The following is a 16,858-nucleotide window of genomic DNA, read 5'->3' as shown; positions in this document are numbered from 1 at the left end:
ACTTGAGCTTGTCCAGCTTTTCTAAGTAGTCCTGAACCACTTCTCTCTCCACAGATGGCTGGTCACCTCCTCCTCATGCTGTGCTGCCCAGTGCAGCAGTCTGGGAGCTGACCTTGTTCGTGAAGATAGAGGCAAAGAAAGCATTGAGTATATTAGCTTTTTCCACGTCCTCAGTCACTAGGTTGCATCCCTCATTCAGTAAGAGGCCCACACTTTCCTTGACTTTCTTCTTGTTGTTAACATACCTGAAGAAACCTTTCTTGTTTCTCTTAACATCTCTTGCTAGCTATAACTCCAAGTGTGATTTGGCCTTCCTGATTTCACTTCTGCATGCCTAAGCAATATTTTTATACTCCTCCCTGGTCATCTGTCCAATCTTCCACGTCCTGTAAGCTTCTTTTTAGTGTTTAAGATCAGCAAGGATTTCACTGTTAAACCAAGCTGGTTGCCTGACATATTTACTATTCTTTCTACATATCGGGATGGTTTGTTCCTGTAACCTCGATAAGGATTCTTTGAAATACAGCCAGCTCTCCTGGACTCCTTTCCCCCTCATGTTATTCTCCGAGGGGATCCTGCCCATCAGTTCCCTGAGGGAGTCAAAGTCAGCTTTTCTGAAGTCCAGGATCCTATTCTGTTGCTCTCCTTTCTTCCTTGTGTCAGAATCCTGAACTTGACCATCTCATGATCACTGCCTCCCAGGTTCCCATCCACTTTTGCTTCCCCTACTAATTCTTCCCTGTTTGTGAGCAGCAGGTCAAGAAGAGATCTGCCCCCAGTTGGTTCCTCCAGCATCTGCACCAGGAAATTGTCCCCTACACTTTCCAAAAACTTCCTGGATTGTCTGTGCACCAGTGTATTGCTCTCCCAGCAGATATCAGGGTGATTTGAAGTCTCTCATGAGAACCAGCGCCTGCGATCTAGTAACTCCTGTGAGTTGCCAGAAGAAAGCCTTGTCCACCTCATCCCCCTAGTCTGGTGGTCTATAGCAAACTCCCACCATGACATCACCCTTGTTGCTTATACTTCTGAACTTAATCCAGAGACTCTCAGGTTTTTCTGCAGTTTCACACTGGAGCTCTGAGCAGTCATACTGTTCTCTTACATACAATGCAACTCCCCCACCTTTTCTGCCCTGCCCGTCCTTCCTGAACAATTTATATCCATCCATGACAGTACTCCAGTCATGTGAGTTATCCCACCAAGTCTCTGTTATTCCAATCATATCATAATTCCTTAACTCTGCCAGAACTTCCGTTCTCCCTGCTTGTTTGCCAGGCTTCTTGATTTGATAATAGTAGATAATACAAGAAAGCTGGATAGGCAATGTATAGGCAAAGTAGCCAGATGTTTATTAGACCATCTAATGAAATGTAACCAGCAGATCCAATCAGCAGGATGTAGCAGGGTGCTTACCCTGCTCCTGCCCTGAAGGGTGAAAACAACCCAGAAGAGGGCTGGGCTGGGCAAGGTAAAACCCTGGCTGATTGGGGGAAGTGGCTGCAGCTGGGGCCATGCCCCAAACTGAGAAACAGGGCCTTATAAGAAGGCCAGGGAAGCCAGGAGCAAGAACATATAGAGGGAGATGGGCCTGGCTGCAGGGAGCTGGACATAAGGTACCTGAGTGAAGCAGGGCTGGGGAAAGGCAGAGGAGCTGGGGAGCTCTAGCCTGGAAAGCCCCAGGCTGCAGCCTAGCATTGGGCTAAAAGATACTGGGGGTTGCAGAGGGCGCCCATGGGTAGCCATAGGCAGGCAGGTTCAAACCTCCTTGCCGTGAAGTGAGTACGGCATACTGGTAGCTTGCAGGGGCATGGGGCTAGCCATCTCGACTGCAATAGCATATACGTGAGGCAGAGGTGGGGATAGAAGCGTGGGGATCCTGGGAGGGAGACCTGAGAGAAAAGGTTCTGCCAGGGGGCAGCAACCCATGTAAAAGAGGGCACAGGGTCCAGAAGGGACACGGGAGCCAGAGGACAGGTGGATCACCAGCCTGCAGAGGGTGCTCCAGAGCTGAATCGAGCTAATTCCCAGAAGACACCAGCAAGAGGCGCCACAAGGGTGAGTCTGCTCATCTACACAGACTATTTGTGTGAGCAAATTTACTAACACGTATATAAGAATTTGAAGGATCGGGTCCTGGAATAGCATTTGCTTGATGGAACACAGTCATTCTGACATAAACCCCTATTCAAAGCCCCTCTTTTGTTCATAATGTATGCTGATGACCAGTAAGAGAATGACAAGTAGTGCCGTGCTCAATTGGAACGACCAAGCCATACTTTTTGGCATGTTTTCTGATCCTCTGGCTACAATGGGAGTTTGTTATGAGATCTAAATACATCCATAGCTCATAAATATATCTACACATTGCAATTAGTTTTTGCCAATAACCATGACAATACGTGACAGAAAATGAAAGACTAGTAAATTCATAAAACGCTTTTGCCATGTTGCATATGAAATATTGTTGAGTATGGGCCATGGCTTAATCACAGAGCAGAGTCTTTGGGTCTAGGATGCTCTCTAAACTCATGGCCTGAGCTCCAACATAGACACCATAAAAACATGGGACTGGAAGGGACCTGGAGATGGAGATTCCACAAACTCCCTAGGCAATTTATTCCAGTGCTTAACTACCCTCACTGTTAGGACATTTTTCCTAATGTCCGATTTAAACCTCCGTTGCTGCAATTTATATTCAGAGGTTGATGAGAATAATTTTTCTCCCTCCTCCTTGTAACAACTTTTTATGTACTTGAAAACTGTTATCATGTCCACTTAGTCTTCTCTTCTCCAGACTAAACAAACCCAACTTTTAAAATGTTTCCTCGTAGGTCATTTTTTTCTAGATCATTAATCATTTTTGTTGTTTTCCTCTGGACTTTCTCCAATTTGTCCATCTTTCCTAAAATGTGGCACCCAGAACTGGACACAGTAATGCAGCTGAGGCCATAGGAGCACAGAGTAGAGAGGAAGAATTACTTCTCATGTCTTGCTTACAACAAACTGCTAATAAATCTAAGAATGACATTTGATTTTTTTTGCAACAGTATTATACTGTTAACTCATATTTGGCTTGCGACCCACTATGACCCCAAGATCCCTTTCTGCAGTCATCCTTTTCCTAGGTAGTTATTTCCCATTTTGTATGCATGCAACTGATTGTTCCTTCCTAAATGGAGTACTTTGCATTTGTCCTTATTGAATTTCATCCTATTTACTTCAGGTCATTTCTCCAGTTTGTTCAGATCATTTTGAATTTTAATCCTATCCTCCAAAGCACTTGCAATCCCTCCCAGCTTGGTATCATATGCAAACTTTATAAGTGTATTCTCTATGCCATTATCTAAATCATTATGAAGATATTGAACAGAATCAGAACCAGGCCTGATCCCTATGGCACCACACTTTATATGTCCTTCCAGCTTGACTGTGAACCCCTAACCCCTAATGTGTCTGTATCAATCCTGTCTCTATGTTGTTTATGACCATTTAACACATAAGCTATCCAATATCACATAAACCCAATGAATAAGATTTAAAAGATCCAGTCTATCTTGCATTTACTGGCACGGTTTCAATCTGTTCACATATGTCCTTTCATTCATCTGCCCTGCACAATATTCTACAGTCAGATAACTTTCCCAGTTAGTCTTTATAGTCTTCTTTCCAGAGCACATGTTTGTTTATTAGTTAATGATACAGATTAGTGACTTTCTTTTCAGCAAGCTCCTTAATGATAAATGGCTATTCTAATGACTTAAACTGCAGATCCTCTTCTCATAACAGGGAGAATAGTGACTCTCAATAGCATTAAAGCCTTTACCTAGGTCTTTAGAGCTTTTTTCTAGTATCATTCTGAAACTAGTTATTAGTAGAGTGAAAAAGATTCTGTTTTAGAATTAGGGTATATCCCTGGCTTCCTGTATTTCCTTTATCTGATGGGACAACTGATCAAACATGAGAATATTATGTTGAGATTTTAAAATCCAACCTTAAGAGTAGAGAAAATTCCAGCATTGACAGTTGCTTGGATTTTAGGTTCTATTATTTTAATGGTATGTGTGTGTGTGTGTTAGCACGCAATGTTTCCTCTAATTTTTCCCATGCATATGCAGAATGAATTTTGTTATGTTCACCAATATGGAGGTGATGTAAGGTGGGGTGGGACCAGGGGGTTCAGAGTGTGGGAGTGGGGGCTCAGGACTGGGGTGCAGAGAGTAAGGGCTTCGACTGGGGATGTGGGCTCTGGGGTGGGGTCGGGGATGAGGGGTTCAGGGTGAGGGAAGATGCTCAGGGCTGGCGGAGAGGGTTTGGGTGCAGGGGGGTGAGGGCTCCAGCTGGGGGTGCAGGGTTTGGGATGGAGCTGGGGATGAGGGTTTTGGGGTGCAGGTTGCCCCAGGGCCACAGCAGGGAGAGAGGACTCTTCCCAGCTCTCTCTCCCCATAGCAGCACCTGGTCTGGGGTGGAGAGGCTCTGGGGCTGGGACTAGGGGAGAGGTGCCTCTCTCTGGCTGCAGCCGTGAACACTTCCACAGCCCATGACAGGATGCTGTGTGACCATGCAGCTTAGAGGGAACTTAGGTTGGCAGGGATGTTCTTTCCCCATATGCACACCAACAGGACTGGTTACTGGCCACTTTAGAATCTTGAACCTACTATTTCCCCTCTTCAGGAATTTGAATTCTAAATTAATATCAAGTAGATTAGGGCCCAAGACAGATCCAGGTTTGGATGGCAAACCATCCCTAAGTTTAAAAATATTTGAATTTGGCTCATTATAAAGATACGGCCTAGTGGGGAAAAAAATGGAATTCGTTCAGGTTTTTGATCCCACAAAATTGGGCAGTATGACTTCACATTTTAGGTTCATGTTTCTCTGTTACTTAATCGTTACACTTCTCCTTTATATCATCAGAATTGTCATAGACCCATCTCCAAATCAATACAGTTTTCATGAGTTTGGAACTCTGCTAAAGAATCCTGCAAGCCCCTTTCTACCAGTCAATGCCAATAAATGCTGCAATGCCACTGACAGCCAGAAGAGGACTCCAGGAAGATATTTAGTTTATGCTGTACTACTTTTGTACCTTTTTTTAAAACATCTACTACCTGGCTGTTGAAGATTGAACACCTAAGGGAGCATAATGGAAAAATTGTACAATTGACCAAGGAGGGAAAGGGGAAGAAGATTGCTGGTTGAGGTCTATTAAGTTTAAGCTGTCTTATTCAGTGTTTTATTCCACAGACTTTTTCACAAGAGATGGGCATTATCATGCCCCATCATGACATCTTAATGTCCCACCGCTTGGTTTTACATATTCATTCTGCGGACCAGACCTGTCTGGACTGTTAATGTTGATTTTCAATAAGTCTTGGAATGCCAGGGAAATTCCAGAAGAAAGCACATGTTGTACCAATTTTTAAAGATGGTAAATGGGATGATCTTAGTAATTAAATGCCTGTCAGTCTGACATGGATCCCAGAACAGATAATGAAGCGATTGATGTGGGAAATGATTAATGAAGAATTAAAGAGGAGTAATATAATTAATGCCAATCAATATGTATTTATGGAAAATAATTTTTGTCAATCAAACTTAATATCTTTTTTTGATGAGATTACAAGTTTGGTTGATAAAGCTAACAGTGTTCATGTAATACACTTAGACTTCCGCAAGGCATTTGACTGAGTACTGCATGACATTTTGATTAAAAACTAGAACAATATAAGATTAACATGGCACACATTAAATGGATGAAAAGCTGGCTAACTGATCAGCCACAAAATGTAATTGTAAATGGGGAATCATGATCCTCAAGCAGGTGTTTTGCCAGTGGGGTCCTGCAGGCAGAGGTTCTTGGCCCTACGCTATTTAACATTTTTATTAATGACCAGGAAGAAAACATAAAATCACCACTGATAAAGTTTGCAGATGATACCAATACTGGGGGAGTGGTAAATGATGAAGAGGACAGGTCACTGATATAAAGCGCTCTGGATTGGTTGGTAAATTGGGTGCAAGCAAACAATATGCCTTCTAATATGGATAAATGTATACATTTAGGAACAAAGAATGTAGGCCGTATTTATACAACAGGGGACTCTATCATAAGAAGCAGTGACTGAAAAAAGTTGTGTTGGTTATGGTGGATAATCAGCTAAATATCATTTCTCAGTGCAACGCTGTGACTATAAGGGCTAATGAAATCCTTGGATGCACAAACAGGGGACTCTCAAGTAGCAGCAGAGAGGTTATTTTACCTCTGTATTTGGCACTAGTTTGACTGCTTCTGGAATACTGAATCCAGTTCTTGTATCTACACTTCAAGAAGGACATTGATAAAATTGGAGAGGGTTCACAGAAGAGGCACATGAATGATTAAGAGATTAGAAAACATGCCTTATAGAAACAACCTCAAGGAATTCAATCTATTTAGTTTACCAAAGAGAAGGGGGGTGGCTTGATCACACTCTATAAACAGCAGGATGGGGAATATACATTTAATAATAGGGTCATTAATATAGCAGAGAAAGGTATAACATGATTCATGGTAGCTGGAAGTTGAAACTAGACAAATTTAGACGGGAAATAATATGTAAATTTTTAACAGTGAAAGAAATTAGCCACTGGAACAACTGAACTTAGGTCATGGTGGATTCTTCATTACTAACCTTTACCATCCATGACTGGATATTTTTCTAAAAGATATACTCTAGGATTTTTGGGTGGGAGAGGAAAGAGGGGGGAGGGTGGTGGAAGTTCTATGGCCTGTGTGATATTTCCAGTCCAATTTGGGGGTGGAGTCTTGAACATGAAAATCAAAAGGACAGAATTTCTTTGAATGCTGTATATTGGAATATTTGATGCTGAACATGTGGAATATTGGAATATTCAAGCATGTGAATAGTCTTAGAGATTTCCAGGGAAACTGCTCAATCTGCTTAAAGCTAAGGCCAGGTCTACACTGCGACTTTAAATCGGTTTAATGGCCGATATACCGATTTAACGCTGTATCCGTTCACATGACGTCGTCATTAATATCGATTTTACCGCCTCCTTAAATCGATTTCGGAACTCCTCCCAAACGAGAGGAGTAGCGCTAATTCGTAGTGATCAACTCGGATTAGGTTCGTGTGGACGGAAATCGACGTTATTAGCCTCCGGGCGGGTATCCCAGAGTGCACACTGACCGTCTGGACGCAATTGAACTCGATGCAGCGGGCAGTAACAGGAAAAGCCCGCGAACTTTTGAATTACATTTCCTGCTTTGTCCAGCGTGGAGCTTGATCGCACGGCTGGCGATGCAGTCTCAAATCCAAAAGAGCTCCAGCATGGACCGTACGGGAGATACTAGGTCCTGATCGCTGTATGGAGGACAAATCTGTTGTATCCTGCTCCGTTACAGAACACGAAATGCCAAAGCGTTTGAATAAAAAACTGCAGGATACACAGCGCTGCGTGACAAGCGTAACGGAAAGCCAGAGACTCAAAATGGACGCTCATGAAGGAGGGAGGGGGTACTGAGGACTCCCGCTATCCCACAGTCCACAGCAGTCTCTGAAAAATTATTTCCATTCTTGGCTGAGCTCAATGTCGTAGTGCAAACACAGTGTCTGGCGTGGTCAGGGAACAGCTCCTATTTCCCCCCCCCCCACCAGAGTGAAAAAAAAGGGAAAGATTGCTGTGCTATGGGTTTGCTCAATGCACTCTACGAAAAAGGCGCAAAGGTTGTCTGCTGCCTTCACAAAGGGAGGTGAGGCTGTACCCGCACCACTCGGGGCAATGTTTTTCTGCCCATCAGCGACTGTGCTCCTCAACACGGAAGTGAACTATGGGATAGCTGAGAAACAGCTACCCACAGTGCACCGCTCCTTAAATCGATGGTAGCCTTGGACCAGGGACGCAAGCAATCGATTTTGTGATTGCACTGTGGATGCGCAAACCCGATTTTATAAAATCAGTTTTGTAATATCGGTTTAAACTACTTCGAATTAATCGTGCAGTGTAGACGTAGCCTAAGTATGTGGTTAAGTGCTTTGCTGGGCTGAAACCAGACTGCTCAGTACCTCACAGGCTCAAGCCCTAATAGACTTGAGGCTGATGAGTATTACAGTAAAGAACATAGCTGAAGAAAGAAGTAAACAGTGTGGCAATATTGCTGCAGATATTAGCTTGCTATATGCTTCCTCAGGGCAAGTGCAGTGTGTACCCTTAGCACAAAGTGAAAAAAAAAATTGCTAGGGTAGTCACTGTGAAAGTCATTCACGTTGTGCTCCTACTTCATCACACACTGCATTCATTTTCAAAGTCCTGAACATCAATAACAAAAGACACTGAATTTCTTTGAATGTACCAAACATCTAATGCTTTGAGTGCCACTTCACAAGCTCAAATGCGAGAAAGGAATAAGTAATTAAGCAATAATTACCTTTAGGTTGGGCAATCCTGGCAGTTAATCCAGCCTTTAACCCAATGGAGTTCTGCTCCTGAGAAGCCTCAATCCATGGGAGTCTTTAAAATAAAGTAATTACCATTTTGATGTGTTGAAAAGTTAAAAACTGAACTGCACATTGCCATGGATACAGTGTTCTATTTCCAGAACTGGTCTTTCCCTAGCAGGTAAAGACCAATATAACTAACAGGACTTCACTCTGAATGTTTCATTAAGTTTATAATTGATGTACTTTCCTATACAGAAAGTACTGAGGTAAATGTTATTCAGGTATCTAAGGCTATTGGTAAGTCTTAAGGGCAAACACTGTATACCAAACTGTCTTTCCCTATTCTAGTTCTTATACTGCACCCATTTCCCTAGCATCTGCCAATCAGTGCACAGGGATTCTGTACAGTAGGTTGAAACTGCCTGGGGCCTGCAAACTTTGTGCAACGCGTTGCATACCTGTGCAAAAACTGGTTGAGGAGTTAAACCAGGTTTACTAATATTTTTGTCAACACCACTGGTTTTCTATCTAAAAAAATATGGATTTATATTATTTGAGTTAGTTAGGCATCAGACAAGCACTGAACATTAGTGAAAAATGTAAGTCCCCAACAATTAAGAACTTTATCATCATGAGTGTTTATTGGTTCAAAAATTCAAACTGAAGTTTGTCATCCATTATTCTCCTGTTTTAAGTGTTGCAATCATCATATCAAGGGCTAGAAACAATACTACCTCGTTCAGGTAAAAATCACACACCACAAATACTAAGGAATCAGCAAAGCAAACAACCCATAGGATGAACATTCTTTGTCAAATTTCTTTGGATAAACACTTACCAATGACAATACATTAGAAGAAATTCAAGATATGTTTGTCCAAAATTCGGCACTTAATTAGCAAACATTATTCCTACTAAGTAGTATGAAAAGAGCTCCAGCTGGCTGCTGGGGAAGTCTCAGAAACGTGCACTGTCTCTTTAAGAAAGGCACTCACTCACCATTCAGACCTCAGACCACAGCAGCTCCGTGTATTGAGCCAGGCTGTCCCTTCTCCCCTGCTCTACAGAGAGAGGCTACAGGGGCAGGGGAGAGGGACAACCTGACATCAGCACTCTCCTCCTTTCCTCCCACTCTGCACAGCCAGAAGGAGGGTCCCAGGAGCAGCTTCAGGGTGGAGCAACATGGCTGCCAAGCAGGGGTGGAGGGGCACTGAACACATGCTGACAGATGTGCACTCTGCTAATCAACTGGCCAGCACTTGAATCTCTCCTGGGTGGCCACCCAACTGTGCAGCTTAGAGGGAACAAAGGTGACAACCCACAAAAAGGCCCATCTCTAAAACCTCATTGACAGTTTTTCCAAAGCCTGCCAAGACTTCATGCTCACCATGAGCCTAAGAAGGATAACATACTGTGCCCAGGAGTTGAAGAAACACCCTCCATCAAGATCAACAACTATGAATTTGAAATGGTGTATGAGTTGGTGAATGGGGTCCACCACTGCAGTCAACCTCTCACTTGAAATGGAACTTGAAATCCGCATTGGAAAAGCCACCACCAGAATGTCTAAACTTAGCAAGAGAGTATGGCAAAACAAACTGACAGAACACACAAAGATCTGTGTGTGTTGTGCCTGTGTTATCAGCACACTTTTATACAGGAGCAAGGCATGGACCTTATACTCTCATAAGAAAAAGAGGCTCAACAGCTTTCATATGTGTTGCCTTCGTCGAATCTTTGGAATTTCCTGAAGGGACAGAGTGCCCAACACTGAGGTGCTCAAGCGGGACCCCAGCCTGGCTTGCATCTTAGGAAAGAATGTTAGTTGTGTGAATTGTTGTCTGGGATTCTGCCAGGCTTTGTCTTATCAGCATTCAGCACAGCTGTCTCCTGTGTAGGAGGGGAACAAACCCCACTGAAACATAAGAAGGAGAGAGAAAATGAGAGCAGTGCTAAGAAAGACTTCCTACATTACTTACACTCTGAACTTTCCTTCTGCTAATGCATCCCCAAACTCACCTCAGGTCAAATGACTGGCAGCATACAGCATGTTCTGCAAATGAAGCAGTAGCACACACAGAGCTCTGTTTATCCATTGCAGAGATGCTGTAATTTAAATGCCCTGTACATAATCTTCATTCATTTTCATTTAATCAATGAGAGACTGCTGTCTCTTGCAGTAGCATTCTCTGTCTCTCAGAGCAGTGTTACCTTTTTAAGAGTAACATTTCCCCCCAACTGGTGTATAAAACACAGAGAAAATTGTTTTCTTCTCCTCCTCCAGTGGAAAAGAGAGAGATAACAGTTACACATGTTAACCATCCAGAGAAAAAGATATATGATTTCCAAGCATTACTCCCAAAGACAGGGGGATCGAAATTGGGATCTCAGGGGAGAAAGTCAGAGTTTAACAAATATCCTCTATGTGGAACCCAAAGTGGAAATAGTTGAAACAAGGATAAATAAAAAAGATCTGAAAAAGAGAGACACAGTGATGGTAAAAGAAAAATAGACCATTTCATTAGCAGTAACAACCGTTGGGATTTCAAGTTAAAAAACAAAATCTTCTCTAGCCATCTTGCTATAACAGTGGCAGTATCAGGCTAGGTCTACACTAGGCTGGGAGTCGACCTAAGATACTCCAACTTCAGCTATGCTATTCACATAGCTGATGTTGCGTATCTTAGGTAGATTTAACTGGCCGTGAGGACGGCAGTGAGTTGACTGCTGCCGCTCCCCTGTCGACTCCACTTCCACCTCTCGCTGTGGTGGGGTTCCGGAGTTGACAGCAAAGCGATCAGGGATCAATTTTAATGCATCTAGATGCGATAAATCAATCCCCAATAGATCAATCACTACCCACCGATCCGGCAGGTAGTGTAGATATACCCTCACATAAATTCAGAATTGGATAGGGAGTTCTCACTTCCTGCTGCAGTGTAGATTATTCAAATCACAGGGGTGACACCAGCTTTACTTCCAGGGATGGGATATGCCAGCCATGGGCTATCCCTCTGATTCCATGTGATCTCATTTGCCTGAATCACGTAGCGGTGTTACTATCAGCTTGGAGGGAAGCTGAGCCTCCATCCTTCCAGGCAGAAGATGAGCATTTGACACCAGCTGCTCAAAAAAAAAAACAAAAAACACCCAACACTACTAAGGGATACATTCCTAGTTTAGATTTTGCTTTTTCCCAGCTACATAAGTGCCTTTCCAGGCAATTCATAGCTTTTACTCCAAGGAGCACTTTGCATACATTTCTTGTAGATTGTACTTGAGAGGTGCACAAATATAAGACTTTCAGTACCAAGTTTTTGTAATACAATCAGTGTTAATGACTGAAGCATGAGCCTTATATCTAGCTTCACTGTTTCATCCTAACAGCTCATATTTTTATTAGAGCCAATTATTCCCCTCTCTTCTGAAAAACAGATAAATGCCACACAGTTTTATTCATCTTTCCAAACCGAGATTTTGGAGATTTCATAATCTATCTATTTTGCTTGAAACCTTCAAGCCAGCTCTTTTCAGTCACCTGACAAAGGGTGTGTCTACACTGTGGGATGATTCCAATTTTACAGAAACCGGTATTTGGAAACAGATTGTATAAAGTCGAGTGCACGTGGCCACACCAAGCACAATAATTTGGCAGTGTGCATCCATGTACGGAGGCTAGCGTCGATTTCTGGAGCGTTGCCCTGTGGGTAGCTATCCCATAGCTATCCCATAGTTCCCACAGTCTCCCCACCCATTGGAATTCTGGGTTGAAATCCCAATGCATGATGAGGCAAAAACAGTGTCGCAGATGATTCTGGGTAAATGTTGTCAGTCAATCCTCCCTCCGTGAAAGCAATGGCAGACAATCATTTCGTGCCCTTTTCCCTGGATTGCCCTGGCAGACGTCATAGCACGGCAACCATAGAGCCCATTTAGCCTTTTTTCACTGTCACCATATGTATACTGGATGCTGCTGACTGACGCGGTACTGCAGTGCTATACAGCAGCATTCATTTGCTTTTGCAAGTTAGCAGAGATGGTTACCAGTCATATTGTACCGTCTGCTGCTTTGCAAATTGGCAATGATGGTTACCAGTCATATTGTACCATCTGCTGCTGTTATGGGTGCTCCTGGCTGGTCTCAGTGAGGTCGGCCAGGGGCACATGGACAAAAATGGGAATGACTCTCCAGGTCATTCTCTTAAGTTTTGTTAAGGAGAGCTCAAGTCCTGCCTAGAATATCAGGCAACGTCTACTAAAACCAAGAGAAGCAAATGGCCGCTCTGGGTCAGAGCCCCAGAGATCCGCGCAGAAACGATGAGCTGCATGCCATTCTAGGGGGTGCCCCTGCAACAACCCCACCATTGCTGTCCCGTGTCGTCCCGCCTCCCTCCTCTACCGTGGCAGTACTCCCCCATTTGTGTGAAAGTAATAATAGATCGCATGAATACAGAAAAAAACACGTGACTTATTGCCTTCACAAGGTCAGAGTATCAAAGGGAGTGGGGGTAGAAGGCGCTTGCGTGCTCAAGCGCCATATGTATCCGACGGCAGGACTGAATCTGCCCATGTACCAAACTAAACGCAAGATCCCTTGGAGTATTGGGTGACGGACCATAAGAGTCGTCTCCATTCTTTGCCAGGATGCGCCCTAGCTCCGACCTCACCAAGACCAGCCAGGAGCACTCACGCGGGATGATGATGATGATGAGGATGGATACCATCCTATTGACCAGCTACCATCAGGGACGGAGGGAAGGAGATGCTGCTGTTTAGCACGCTGCAGCGCCACGTCTGCCAGCAGCACTAGTTAGACATACGGTGACACTGAAAAAGGGTGAGAAGATTTTTTTTCCCCCCTTTGCTTCACAGGGCGGAGGGGGTGCTGACAACATATACCCCTGAAACACCTGTGGACAATGTTTTTGACCCTTCAGGCATTGGGAGCTCAGCCAAGAATGCAAATAATTTTTGGAGAGTGCAGGAACTGTGGGATAGCTAGCGTCCTCAGTCCTCCCTCCCTCCCTCCTGTGCGTCCATTTGATTCTCGACTTTTCCATTTATGCTTGTCTCAGCTCCTTAAGCTTCCGCAAGCACTGTGTTGAGTCCCTATTGTGGCCTCTGTCTATCACAGCCTTGGAGATTTTTTCAAATGCTTTGGCATTTCATCTTTTGGAACGGAGTTCTGATAGAACAGATTCATCTCCCCATACAGAGATCAGATTCAGTATCTCCCGTATGGTCCATGCTGGAGCTCTTTTTCGATTCTGGGACTGCATGGTCACCCGTGCTAATCGGCGCTCCACGCTGGGCAAACAGGAAATGAAATTCAAAAGTTCGCGGAGCTTTTCTTGTCTACCTGGCCAGTGCTTCTGAGTTCAGATTGCTGTCCAGGGCAGTCACAATGGTGCACTGTGGGATAGCGCTCAGAGGCCAATACCATCGAATTGCGGCCACACTAACCCTAATCTGAAATGGCAATACCAATTTCAGCACTACTCCCCTCTTCAGGGAGGATTACAGATATTGGCATTAAGAGCCCTTTATATCGATATAAAGGGCTTTGTTGTGTGGACAGGTTAATGTGATTTAACACTGCTAAATTCGATATAAACTCCTAGTTTACACCAGGCTTTAGACCCTGATTAATCAAGGTATTTAAGTGAGTGACTAACATTAAGCATATCAATAGTCCAATTGACGTTAATGATGTTACTCAGATAATTAAAATTAGGCACATGCTTAAGTACCTTGATTTATCAGGACCATATAGAATTTACAGGGCATTATGACTTCAAGGCTTTCTCTTGCATCAACCCATCCTGATTCTTCTCTCATCGATACCAGTTTTGCAATAAGGTAACCAACTTTAATGGAGTTACTCCTGATTTACACCAGCAGAAGAGACAGGAAAAGTAGTTCCAAAGGTATTTAGCATATGGCTCCATTCTTTGCATGTAGGGCAATATCTATGGCAGAAATCCCAAGTGAAATCTTGATAATGAGGATAAGTAAATGGATTGTGCAGTAAATCTCATACTTGGGGGTCAGATGCCTCAGCTCCAATACACACATCCACAGTATGGATATAAGTGCAGGGGAAAGGCAGGAGTAGCAGCTAGGATCCTGTGGGTTAACACAGTTTACAGATTCAGCTAATCTACCCCTAGCCTACCTTTACCACAACATCCCATCTCTGCTAAGTGGCTCTCAAGATTTGTAATGTCTTCCTGTGCAGGCTTCTGCAGCCTAGTCCTCCCTGCACAGCACAAACATGGCATTTCTGCATGCATTTCTGCAGCATCCAAATTTCTAAAGATATTTAGGCTCCTAAAGATGCAGATGGGGTGCCTAGTGGTATTTTCAAAAATAACCAGACACCTCTCTGCTTCTTTAGGCATCTAAATACCTTTAAATTCTGTCCCCAAGTTCTCTGAGGCAGGAATTATCATTAATTCTATGTTTGTGCAGTGCCTAGCACAATGCAGGCCAACCTGCTTGTGGCCTATATGCATCACTACAATATAAGTGTTAATTTCTGTTAGGCTTTTGGCATTGCTACTGGGGAGCAGATTTCACCCTACATACAATTGCATAAGTGACTGCCCTTGTAAAGTATCAGGGGGTAGTCGTGTTAATCTGTCTTCACAAAAACAACAAGGAGTTCGGTAGCACCTTAAAGACTAACAGATTTATTTGGGCATAAGCTTTCGAGGGTAAAAAACCACTTTTTGTTAGTCTTTAAGGTGCCACCAGACTCCTTGTTGTCCTTGTAGATGTATTCATGTTATCTCCTAGGATACTATGACGCATGCTAAACCAGAAGCAGCATGGGATTTAGCCCACACATACAGTAATACTTTTGGACTCAAAAAATATCCATGTCTCAAAAAAAAAAATCATATTCTTTGATGCATACTGCGTCTGTCTCTGCACAAAGCTGATTGTCAGCATGGGTCAAGAGAAGAAAGGCATGTTTGACAACTGCTTTTTCAGCTACTTTTTTAAAATGAATCTCCACGAGGATCACCTTTGTTTAGATTCACTTATACCTACTCCTATCTGCCATGTTACAGGATATATGAAACACAACCTGACCAGTAAGTCAGGGGAGCAACCTGTTTATAAAGTGAAAGCACACATGAATCTTGTTAAAAAACAAAGTTGAAAACATATGTGGCAGGTGTGGGGTCAAATGTCCAGAGTTCTTCTTTGAATACACCACACTGGACATACCAAAGAAAACATTTTGCTTCCCATACTGCACTCTCAATCCCTGGGGATCTGGGAAATAAAAGATCAGAACCGGGGGACTAACTCCATCTCTTTCACATGCCAGTGCAGCAACAGCAGATCAACTAGGCCACAAAATTTGATAGGGAACTCTGCCCTCCTCCCCCCGCAAGTTTGTATTATAGCATGAACCCAGTGTTAATTATGGGTAGAAACAAACAGGTACATTTCAAGATGATCAGCAAAATCATAGCTGCTTCAAGCACTTCAAGAAATTTATCATCCCAATAAAACATGTCATACAGATGTTCAAAAAGGGACCCTAGTGGCTCCGGTCAGCACTGGTGATCGAGTCGTTAAAAGTCTTGTTGGCAGCGCAATAGGGCTAAGGCAGGCTCCTTGCCTGCCGTGGCTCTGTGCAGCTCTCAGAAGCAGCGGCATGTCCCCCCTCTGACTCCTAGGCATAGGGGCAGCCCCCACCTCAAACACCAGCTACACAGCTACCATTGGCTGGGAACCCCAAAACCTGCACCCCCTGCTGGAGTCTTAACCTCCTCCTGCGCCCCGATCCCTTGAGCTAGCCCAGACAAAATGAGTGAGTGAGTGAGGGTGGGAAGAGTGAGCGACAGAGGGAGGGGGTGATGAAAGATTGGACAAATGACAAGGGAGGAGTACAAAAATATTGCTCAGACATGCAGAAGTGAAATCAGGAAGGTCAAATCACAGTTGAAGCTGCAGCTAGCAAGGGACGTAAAGGGTAACAAGAAGGGTTTCTATAGGTATGTTAGCAACAAGAAGAAAGTAAAGGAAAGTGTGGGCCCCTTACTGAATGAGGGAGGCAACCTAGTGACAGAGGATGTGGAAAAAGCTAATGTACTCAATGCTTTCTTTGCCTCTGTCTTTACGAACAAGGTCAGCTCCCAGACTACTGCACTGGGCAGCACAGCATGGGGAGGAAGTGACCAGGCCTCTGTGGCGAAAGAAGTGCTTCAGGACTATTTAGAAAAGCTGGAGGACACAAGTCCATGGGGCCGGCTGTGCTGCATCCGAGGGTGCTAAAGGAGTTGGTGGATGTGATTGCAGAGCCATTGGCCATTATCTTTGAAAACTCATGGTGATCGGGGGAGGTTCTGGATGACTAGAAAAAGGCTAATGTAGTGCCCATCTTTAAAAAAGGGAAG

The sequence above is a fragment of the Chelonoidis abingdonii genome, chromosome 3, assembly GCF_003597395.2.
Source record: "Chelonoidis abingdonii isolate Lonesome George chromosome 3, CheloAbing_2.0, whole genome shotgun sequence".
Lineage (NCBI taxonomy): Eukaryota > Metazoa > Chordata > Testudines > Testudinidae > Chelonoidis > Chelonoidis abingdonii.
The sequence above is the reverse complement of the archived record's forward strand: the minus strand, read 5'-3'. Positions refer to the sequence as shown.